We start from the raw sequence: 11,247 nt of genomic DNA on the forward strand, positions 1-11,247 counted from the left end.
GATCTCTATCCAGTTTCACTCCTTACCCCCTACCTGTCTCCCTTCCACCTCCTTCAGGGACACTTCTCACAAGAGCCTATTTCTTCAAGCAGAAGTGGCTTTGTTGCTTCATCTAGGAGCCATAGAGGAGGTGCCAATTGAATACAAGGAAAGCAGCTTCTACTTCTTGATTTCCTTATGTCTTCATCTTATGCTAGACCTGAGCAAACTCAACAAATTACATACACCTTCTCAGGTTCAGGATGGTACCCTTCCCTCCCAATATTCTGTCACTTCAAGCTCAGGACTGTTTCGTGGTTCTCAACTTCCAGGATACTACTTCCCTATAACCATCCATCTAGCCCCAGGAAGTACCTGAGATTCACAGTACCTGAGGTAGTCATGACCAGTATAAGATGCAAGCCATTTAGATTCTCCACATTGGCAAGAGTTTTCACAAAAGGCCCAGCAGTGGTAGCAGAGTTTACCCATACCTAGATGATTGGTTGATCTGAGGCAGGTCCCAGTGGGAGACAGACAGCCCTAGAATATGTCCTCTCCTTGTTCACCAGCTAGGTCTCCTTGTGTGCTGTGAAAAATTCTCACCCTATCTCATGCAAGAATTCAGAAGGACCATGATCACCTCGATCAGTGAAAGCCTACCTTCCAGAGGACAAGTTCCAGTCTCTCCAGCCACTAACAAATGACCTAAAGTCAAGTCGGACTATGATGGTGCATACTTGCCTCAGACTACTAGGCTACAGGTCAATGTGTATGTCTATGTCACCGCTTGCCAAACTTCTCTCGAGGTTTCTGTAAGTGTTGCAGCTTCCCCATTATACCCTCTCTCTGGCATATGTGGAGATGGGGTAAATGAGGACCCTGCTTTTCAAAAGATGCCAATCTCTTGTGCATAAGGCACATGCACATCTACACTGGGATCCACATTGACTATAAAATCTTGAATAAACACAGTTACTGTGTGATAAGTAACTGGTCTTTGCTCAGAATCAGTTGTGTATCACAGCACGTTTGCTGGTGATGTAGTGTCTTTAGCTTTCAAATCAGATGTCATTGGATCCCAGTGGAAACTAAAACAGGTTCTGGAAATAATGTACCCACATTTTAAAAATGTGACTAATTTTTTGCATCTACTAAAAATGTTTTGGTAGCAATAGATAAGCTGTTTTATGTGAAATCTTACAAATTTCTTTAAAAATAAATCACTGACTAAAAATATGATCACTTTAACAGGCAAGACTGACTTTCAAGAGCAGTCTAATTAAAATCTGGTACTATTTCTGTGATTTTCTACTGAATTAAAGTAGTCTTGGTGAGTGACTTCATACAATCAGAAAGATATTTATTTAAACTATTATCCTTGGCCATCTGTAGTGGCTTTAAAACATATTTTTTAAACTCCTGTTCACTGAAGTTGAATCTATCCGATCAACAGGCTCTTAGCCTAATTAACATGTACTGCTTACACTCCAAAACACTGATTTTTTTTTTTTCATTTAAAATGTGAAATGAACATTGCTGGGGGAGGTACTGGTATGTCAAGAATGCCAAGAGTAATGGATCTTTCTAGTTTTCATTGTAGGTATGTCTGTAAATTAACAAGTAGTTTGCAAATCAGTTTTGAAACAATTTAAATTTAAAATATAAATTAACCTTACTACTTTGAGACAGGGAGTTTCAATGTGAAAGAGATGCATTACTCCAATAAAGCCAACTGTAAACTCAAATACTTTATTAAATTAACAATATTATTTGTTTGTTTGCTCGCAATGCTTAGGAGCCCAGTCATGGTCCAGGACACCACTGTGCTAGGTGGAGTACAAAGTATATCCTGGCTTTGTTGTGCCAGTCTGCTCAAAATATTTCCCTAATTGCTTGACTAGGAAAATTCTGAGATCAATATGGTTCAGGTTCTATAACCATAGTTGGGACTGGACAGTAGGTTACACAAGCCTGTTGAAGATTAGGATTGAAAGTGTTTCATTGTAGTCTAGCTAGCCCCCAATAAGAATGTTAAGAAATTCTAACAAACTATTTCACCTTTAAAAAACCCTAAACGTTAGAAAGTCTGGAATTGACCAGCTAATGTATCTGTCCAGTTTCCACCTGCTGTATCGTCCTTTATAAATCACTGTAACCACACTGACCTTTTGCCTTCTTCACAATCTTGTTCCTATCTGAATATGCTCTTCCAATTGCCTGATTGTAAACCCCTCTCTTGCAACCTGATATACTTTCCAAACCCTCTCCTGTCTGTAATTTCTCTCTTTTTGTCCTTTAAACTACATCTGTTACTTGCAAGCATCCACCAGTAGTTGTCCTTGGACTGCTATTGCATATACTCTGAAACCGTGCTGTGTGTCCACATGCGCTGTGCAGGGCACAGTTATACACAGGGTACATGCATATAGCTACGTCCGCACTGCTCCTTGTTGATATAAGATGAAATGGCAGCATTAACAAGAGTGGTATCCATATCCCACATTTTTCTGCATCACAGGAGACGCTCCTGGAACAGTCTTGATGCATGTGGTTGGAACTGACCTCTGCCTTCACACATTTAGTGATGGCAGGTCCCACTTACCTCCCCCTTCTGCCAGAAGACATGGACCAAGTCATGGATGATGTGGTTCTGTTCTGACACACAAAAGATTCATGACTCTAGGGTGCTCAGGAGACTGGGATTGTACTTGCGGAAGGAAGAAGGGACTCTATTCCCCAAAAACCAACATAGCTCTGCACAGTGTCTCAGTGCACCAATTATTTTAGGGGACCCTGCTTACCTGCTTTTAACTTGGCTTATGAAACTGTACCCTGACAGCAGCAGTGCCCCAGACAAAAAGAAATTCAACTACAGACTGAGTAGCTGCAGAATGGTGGTTGAGTGCTTGTTTGGATGGCTTAACGCTCATTGGCGATGTCTGTGCAACTATCTAGCTTCCATTATGGCCAATGTGGTTCACGTTATAGTGGCTTACATGGCCATCCACAATGTTTGTGAAGGAAAAGGAGAGTACTTCCATACCAAGTAAGCACAGGACAGAATGGGTTTGCAAAGCTTGTACAGAGAGCTGGAGCTCAGCTGTGTGCACCCTGTCCTAGTTCCCCAGGGGCAAGGGAAATCTGGGATGCCATATACTCATGCATCATGGAACAGTAGGGAACCAGAAGGTAACTTCTGTTTCCATGCCGAGGGATATATCACCCTATACTGCTGCAGGAAAAGTGTGGACTGACATTGGCACTTATGTGCCTACATATCTTTGGATTTTGATCCCCAAGAACCAAAGTCTACACCTATGGACCACAGAACAAGGAGAGGCTGACACTAGGGACTGGGAATGCCATAGAACACTTCTAATGATAATAGGGAGAAAGAGCTGATGTGATCACAGGGTTCCTTTTTCCTTTCCTAAACCTAAGTGAGCCCATACCTAACCCACTCATATACCCCTTCTCCCCTAACTTCTGTATGGCTACCATTTATAAGGGGATGGGGAAAAGGGGGGAAGGTGGGTCTTTGAACAACTGTATGTTTTCTAAAATTGCCCTATCCCCCAAACCAGTCCCTGAGCAAACCCATCCCCTACTTCCTGTATGGCCCTGGGACTATAGCATCCAGCATACTCACTGGGAAATGCACAGACACAGGGGCACAATGACAGTTCATTAATAATCTTTGTTATTGCTTCCACTGAATGTGTAACAGTGGTTCATGGGCTTTCAATAAAACTGTTCTATAGACTTATCTTGCTTCTGGAGCATTTTAGGATGGAGTAGCGGGAGGGCTGGGCTTCAGGCATGTAACAATAAAGCAGGAGGGGCTACTGGTGAGGACAGTGAGAGTAAACTGTAAAACTTTACAGCCTTGGATTCTGGTTCCTGCCATAAGTCAAGGTCCTCCTCAGGGGCAAAGAGAGAGAGTGTTGCTGAACTACCTGTGCTAAGTAGTGGTGCAAAACTATATGCTCTTCTTGGCCCCCCATCAGCATCCTGTTGTACAATGAGGCCATCAGGGTTGAGGAGGAGTCATGCATCACTTCAGAGTCTGGGACTTCTGGAGAGCAACTGTTGGAGGCCTTCACCCTCCAGTATAGGAGCCTCAGGTTCCCATAACTGGGATGGAGTTCAGTGAATGTTAAAGTGTGTCTATGTCATATGCTCCTCTTAAGGAAAGTCATCTAGAAAAAGAACAGAGCAGGTAAGATACAGTGGTAAAAGAATCCATGGTACCCTGGCTCAGCCAACTCCATGGTACAACAATACTGTCCCTTCCTTGGGGTGAGGGGTGAGTGAGCAGCAATGCCCTGTGCAGTGGGGCTCCGGCAAGCAGTGGCACCAGGCAGCTCAGGCCAGCCCCACACATGGGAAGGGGGGCCCTCTAAAGCCAGCCCTGTGCGAGAGGGGGGGGTTTCAGGTGAGCAGTTCAGGCCAGCTCCACACAAGGGAAGGGGAGGTTGAGTGACCTCCGTATGGTGTCCAGCTTTCCCTTTGGGAAATATGATCACTTGAGCCAGTACAGGCAAAGGAGCTGAGATTTTATAAAGTCAGGCAGCGCCTTCCTCCACTCCTGGAGTACAGCTCTTGAGACCTTGGGGCAAGACTTCACAACAACCATTAAAAAAAATTTTCTGCTCCCTCTGAAAGATATGATGGAGAACGTCCTCCAACAAGAATAGGAACAAGCTACCAGGGGACGAACACACTTCTTAAACTCCCACAGAATCCAGAAATACAAGGGTGCTTGAATGTAGTGTATCTACTAAAACTAGGCAGAATTATCAGTGGTAAAGGGTAGCATAATTCTACAGGAGCAGAGTGATGAGAGAGGAGTTTCTCTGCTCCAGCGCCAATCATCTAAGGCATATGGTGCTGGGAAGGGGAATCAGAATAGAAGGTCTAGTCATGTGCAGTGGAGCCGACTGAGTTTCCACTTGCTCTTCATGAAATGAAGCCTGCTATACTTCCACCTGTCTCTGCTCCCTTTCAACCTCACCATTAGTCTCTTCACACTCTTTGGAGGACTGGGAATGGTTCTCCCCCAGCCCCTTCCAACCAGATACCTGAGGGAGGAAAAGTGCTCCTTTCTTCTCCTCCTCCTCCCACCTATCAAAAAATGACCATCCTAGGGGGTGCTATCACACTTCTTGTAGATAGTGACCATCTTTATTTCAGTCTATAACTTCATTTATGCCTGCTTGTCTTAACCCTCAACAGGTGACATGAAAAGCTATTCTCAACAAGAAGTGGGGCTTCTCCCAAGAGAGTGAGTATGGGCGCTCAATGTCCACCATTATGAGTCTTTTCCCATCTATATACAATTTCCCCACTCACACAGAGTGAAGGACCCTAAAACAGAAGACTCAAGTGGTTCTACAATACCAAGATTAAGCTGTAGCTAGAGCTTTGTGGAGATTAGTTTGAACAGTAGAGAGGGAGAGAGAAGGTCAGGTAATGGCAAGATCTGCATGGGATAGCCAGTAGGCATGTGTTCACCTACTACATTTGTGATGAATGGTGGAGCAAACCATTCCCTACAGCCATACCTGCAACAATCACTATCCCCGTTATTTCCCTTTTTTGACTCTCTCCTTTGTTTAAGTTTCAGCCGCACTGCTTCGTCTATCAGGTCTCACAAAGCTTGCAGCAATTTTTTTTTCTGGGGCTTCATTTTGGTAGCAAGGTCTGAGTTCAAGTGGGTTACTGACAGACAGTGTCTCTGCAAAACCGAATGAAGCAACAATGTCTTCTGGTCCCCGGCTCTGTTCTTAAAAGGCTTATATCTTAAAGACCTCCTACAGGTGTGAGGAAGATTGAAGCTGTCGGCTTTTTGTTTGGAGGTGGAGGTGGTGGAAATCTCTGGAGGCCCGTATACTCAAAGTGTCTGCTAATTAATCTAACATAAGCAAGGAAACTCATTTTGGTCACCATTTCTGGTGTCAGAGTAGCAGCCGTGTTAGTCTGTATCCGTAAAAAGAAAAGGAGTACTTGTGGCACCTTAGAGACTAACAAATTTATTGGAGCATGCATTCAATGAAGTGAGCTGTAACTCACGAAAGCTTATGCTCTAATAAATTTGTTAGTCTCTAAGATGCCACAAGTACTCCTTTTCATTTCTGGTGTGTCGTGCAAAAAGTTTGCTAAATGCAGATGGAAACTGGATTTATTTTGCAGTGTCTAGTAGAGAAAGACAATACACAAGGAAAGAAAACTTGTTGTATATCAATATTGCATATTCCTTCAAACAGACATACAGTGCAATGTTCAGTAAGCACTCAGGAGTCAGGCAAAAAAGCACAGCACTGTGTTATCTTCGTAAGCACTCAGCTCAGTCTGAGTCTGCTCAGGCTTCTAAAGATATCTATTTTATATTGAGTATGCTCAGTACCTTCATACCAACAGTTGCATAGTTACTTCCATACTAACATTACATAATCTCATTAGCCTAGTCACTTCCATACTAGTAACATATCTATCCTTATCAACTGTATATATTACATGTTAAATTGGTATCAGTCCTCATTTTTCATGGGCAGCTTTGTTGTTTTCTCGTATGTAATCACATTTTATTCTCAAATCTGATTCAGCCATATCATTTTTAAAAAATCTCTCCTCTTCTGCATGACTTGTTTGTTGCTGTAATTATTTTGTGTTGTAATATTTGTCTACAGCAAGTGATTTGTGGCAAGATAGCTTCATTAATCAAAAGCACATAGACAGCTCCTTGCAGATTTAACAAAGTAACAGCTTTACATAGCACATGTTCTTTGGCACAGTGCTAAGGTGGCTGATGGTGCTCCCAGAGAACGAAAGCAACCTTAATTTTATTTTTTAGAGTTCCTTCGTATCTTAGCAGGAGCTTAGAGTTTAAGCCTCGGTGGCAGTATACATGAAAACATGTTGCTTTTCAAAACACCATCAGGCTAGTGCAGTTATCTGCAATCCTCATCACTCCTCAGTCTCCTTGCTTGTAGTAATCTTCTAAGATGATTATCTCTGGTGTCCTTAAAAATAATCTTGGTAGCCATGGTACAAAAGCTCTCCAAGGGTTTAATCAACTCTATGGCCTTTTTATTACCCAAGTCTCTTCTGTCCTTTGCTGGGACTGAAATAAAATGTTTGTCAGTCTTGTAGCAACACAGCAGTTTAATTAGTTATTATGCTCTTAAACTTCTGGTTATGTAGCCAAAGCTACAGCAAGAATAAAGCATCAAAAAACATTTTCACAGTGGTGAACCTATAACCAAAGTGAAAAGGAGTACTTGTGGCATCTTAGAGACTAACAAATTTATTAGAGCATAAGCTTTCGTGAGCTACAGCTCACTTCATCGGATGAGTGCCACAAGTACTCCTTTTCTTTTTGCGAATACAGACTAACACGGCTTCTACTTTGAAACCTATAACCAAAGTGTAATTCATGCTAAGGTCTCATTCCCCTCTAGAGACTGCTCTACCTGGAGGAAAGCAATCTGCAAGCTGGAGGATAATAGCTGCCAGCTAATGGAATTATTGTTTTTAGTTCAATTGGCAGAATTCTGTGCCGCAATGCTGAAAGTAGAGAAGATTGGGAAATTTTAGCCAACTTGGTTTTTTTAATCAGAAAATGCAAATTCATTGAAACCAAAATCTTCTGTGGAACAACTCAGTTTAAATTTTCAGTTTCTCAGGGCCAGGATGGAATTTTGAGAGCATGATCTACCCTAGAATAGCTGCTAGCTCAGTTGTTAGGGCACTCATCCAGGAAGTGGGAGATTCTGGTTGAAGTTCCTGCTCAGCTGATTCAGTGCAGGATGGCCCTCTGGACCTAATTATCACACCCTTGCTCTGTGAGCCCCCGCAGCCTGCTTCCCCCCCCCCCATAGTCTGAGCTGGCTGCACGATCTGCAGCTGGTTCATTTCTGAACCACGCCAAAGAAACATCTATACACACTTGTACTCCACACATTCTATTTCCTCACCCTTGTGTCCCATCTTGATACTAAGTGGCAGGACCTTCTGCCACGTGTATTCCATGGTCCACTGGGGATATCGGTTCCATGGTCCACTGGGGATATCAGCTGGCGGCTCCTTCATGGAGTGTGTACTTGGCGCGGTTCACCCCTATTCCTGCGACAGTTGTCCTTTTTGTGTCATGAGGGAGACTCTAGTGCACATTTATCTCAAGTGCACCAGATTGCTGCCCTTTTCCAGCTTCTCCAGAACCTTCGTCTAAGATTCTGGGTGCACTTTCCCCCTGCACCTCCTGATTTCCATGCACACCCGGTCCGTGGCCCCATGAATTCGCAAGATCTCCTCATCAACCTCCTCCTGGTGCTGGCCAACATGGCCACCTATAAAATCAGGAGGAGGATGTTGGACGGAGAGGCACTCTGTGACTGTGGAGCTTATTTCTGTCCTCCCTTCAATCACACATCCAGGCAGAGTTCTTCTGGCCCACGCGTACACTGGCTCTTTAGGCGCTTTTGAGGAGTAGTGGATGCTGTCTGGAGTTCTTTGCTCAGTGTCCCCTTCAGGATCTCTGTTTATGGCCCTGTAACATTCACTCCCATTCCTGTTTGATCATTTGTTGTCCCCCAAATTTAGTTGAACCCTGGGCTAAGTCGCTTCAACTCTTGGGCCAGGGAACGCGCTTTCAGTTGTGGGTGGGCACAAACCCACGCACCTTCCCAGGACTTCAAGAGGTAATTTAGCACAGAGACTTGAGCCTGGATCTTTCAAATCCTAATAAATGGGCTGCTGGCTGTTTTAAGGTGGGTGACTGTCTCTCTCTCAATTTTTTTTTTTTTGATGGGGAGGAAATGCAATTTGTGCAATAAGGGTGGAGCTGATTGAATAGACAGAGAGTAGGGGGAAGAAGTAAAGCCTTTTCCCCACTGAAAAAAAATATATGACTTCTTTTGAACGGCTCTAATACCAGTGGAGTGAATAACACTTGACAGGTGGTGAAAGAATTAAATGATATTTGGGAAGGAAATAACTTACTAAAGAAGCCATTTGGCAAGTTATGTCTTTCCAAATCACACTTGCCACACATGCCAACATTTTTTTCATTTAAACAATAATCCCCCAGTCTTGCAAAGGCAAGTAGGCCCTTGATTAAAAATATTATCAAGGTTTATTCTCTATAATAGTGTGGACTGAATGTGGACAAGGCACCATAGAAACCGTGTCTCATTAAATGTGAAATCCCTCCAAGTTTCTGCCTGTGATACAGAATAGTGTAGTTTCTGTTGGGCTATAATGCTTTGATCTAATTTCAGGTTGGGTTTTGTGTGTAGGTGCTGAGTGATGCTGGATGGACTGTGGTATACATAGGTCACACTGGATGATCTAGTGGTCCCTTTTTGATTTAAACTTTATCACTCTGTGATTGAGGGAAAGAGTCTACAATATCTTGGATATAAATAACTTGGCATACACAGAGTGGTACACTGTGCAGAAGATATGTGTGTCTAACACTGTAGAAAAAACTGTATACTGTGCTACTGAGAAATAGCAGCTCATTATGTAATTCAGTTTGAGCAGCGGTAAGGTTGCGAGTGCATCTGCAATAGTCACACCATGACTTCTGAATGGTCAAGCTTAGCATTCTCTTAAAGAAGGACAGTGCAATGTAAACCCCTCTCTCTCAGTGCTGACTTCTGACTTTGACCTCTTCAGGTGGTTCATCTACTTTCCTGAGACTTCAGCCAAAGAGACAGCATGTGCCTGTAAGGACAGATACTGGAGGGCTGGGCTGCTTGGAGTTCTTGATTGGAGTGCTTGATTTCCAGATCCTGTTTGGTCAAGGCATCTCAGTCTTTAAGATGAGGGGCAGGGGGTTCCAGCCCTTCCCACTCCACTGAGTCCCAGCCCAGGGCCCTGTGTTGGTCAACTCCTGAGTAGGAGATCTCCCAGCAGGGAGTCTACATCCACTGCCCAGGGCTACTTCCTACCACTGTCCCTTCAGTTTGGAGTGTGGCCCCTATAGTCAAAGTCACTGTGGCTTGTCTCTAGTAGTGCCCCCTCATGGACCATGAGTGGTGCCCTGCCATAGTCCCAGGTTCCTCTGGGCAGGGCAGCCATAAGTTTGGCAGGGTCAGAACCCCCACAAGGTCTCTGTGTTTTGGTCACTTGGGTTTCTCTTAGGCTGGGTGCTCCTCAGCCTCTTCCTCAGTATCCCTTGGCTAGGGAGATGGTGCTTCTTTCTTGGTGTCTGCCTTCGCTGCCAGGACGGTGATCCTTCTCCTCAGGTAGGGAGGCAGCTAGCTCCTGCCTCTTCGCCAGTCAGCCCCAAACTGAGCCAGGTTCTCTCCTTTTCTCTCTCCTCTGGGCTTGGCATTGGCTGCAGGTATAATGGGGCAGGGCTAGCTGGGCCCAAAGGCTCTCCTTAACCCTTTCCATGCTGGTGGATGGTTTCTCTGTTTCATGGCAGATGTGCTCAGAGAATACAATACATTGATAATGTATTGTAACATGTTTGTCGTGGCACTACGTAGTGAAGACAGAGAAAATATGCATTTTAAATAATAACATCCTGTACATCCACACATCAGCCAGAATCCTTGTAATAATTTAGGCCTAAATTTAGGCTGAGGGTCTCCAGCAACCTTTGGATACTTTTATTCTGGAACAGAGTGTCTACATGAGACACTATGGAGGAAAGCTTATTCTGCAATAGCTATGCTGGTCAATTTCCCTATGTAGACAAGGCCCAGGTGACTAAAATGTATGATGTTTTGTTAGATGTATTTCACTTACACGTTTAGTCTTGTTCAGGAATTATGTTAAATCAGTAAGTAGTTGAGAGTACTGAGTCTGGAGAAACTAATTACATTAACTAAGTCTACTACTAATATTTGTTACAGGAAACTGTGCTTATCTACAGCAAAAGTGAACTATGAAAAACCCTGAGTGTAACAAAGAGTTTAGCTTCGAAATCACATATCTTTTTCATGGTCAAGAGAATTGACAGTTCTTAGAGAGAGAAAGAGCAAAAAGGAAGAAGCTTTGAACTGGCTTGTAAACTAAAGATTTTCTCATCATTTGAACCTTTTCTTAAAATAAGAGCCTACAATACTGGTAAAATTCCAGAAAAATTAAAATAATTTCAAAATGATACCTGCATATTATATTTTGCATATAATGGGAGATAGTCTTGTGCTGGAATAGGTGGCAAAGCTTGGCTATATGTACCTGGAAAAGGTAATTTTGAGCTGTTTGGGGATGGTTTGATAATTCATTTGCCCAAATTTTAAAATTCTACTT

This window comes from Dermochelys coriacea, chromosome 1, assembly GCF_009764565.3.
Source record: "Dermochelys coriacea isolate rDerCor1 chromosome 1, rDerCor1.pri.v4, whole genome shotgun sequence".
NCBI classification, from domain to species: Eukaryota; Metazoa; Chordata; order Testudines; family Dermochelyidae; genus Dermochelys; species Dermochelys coriacea.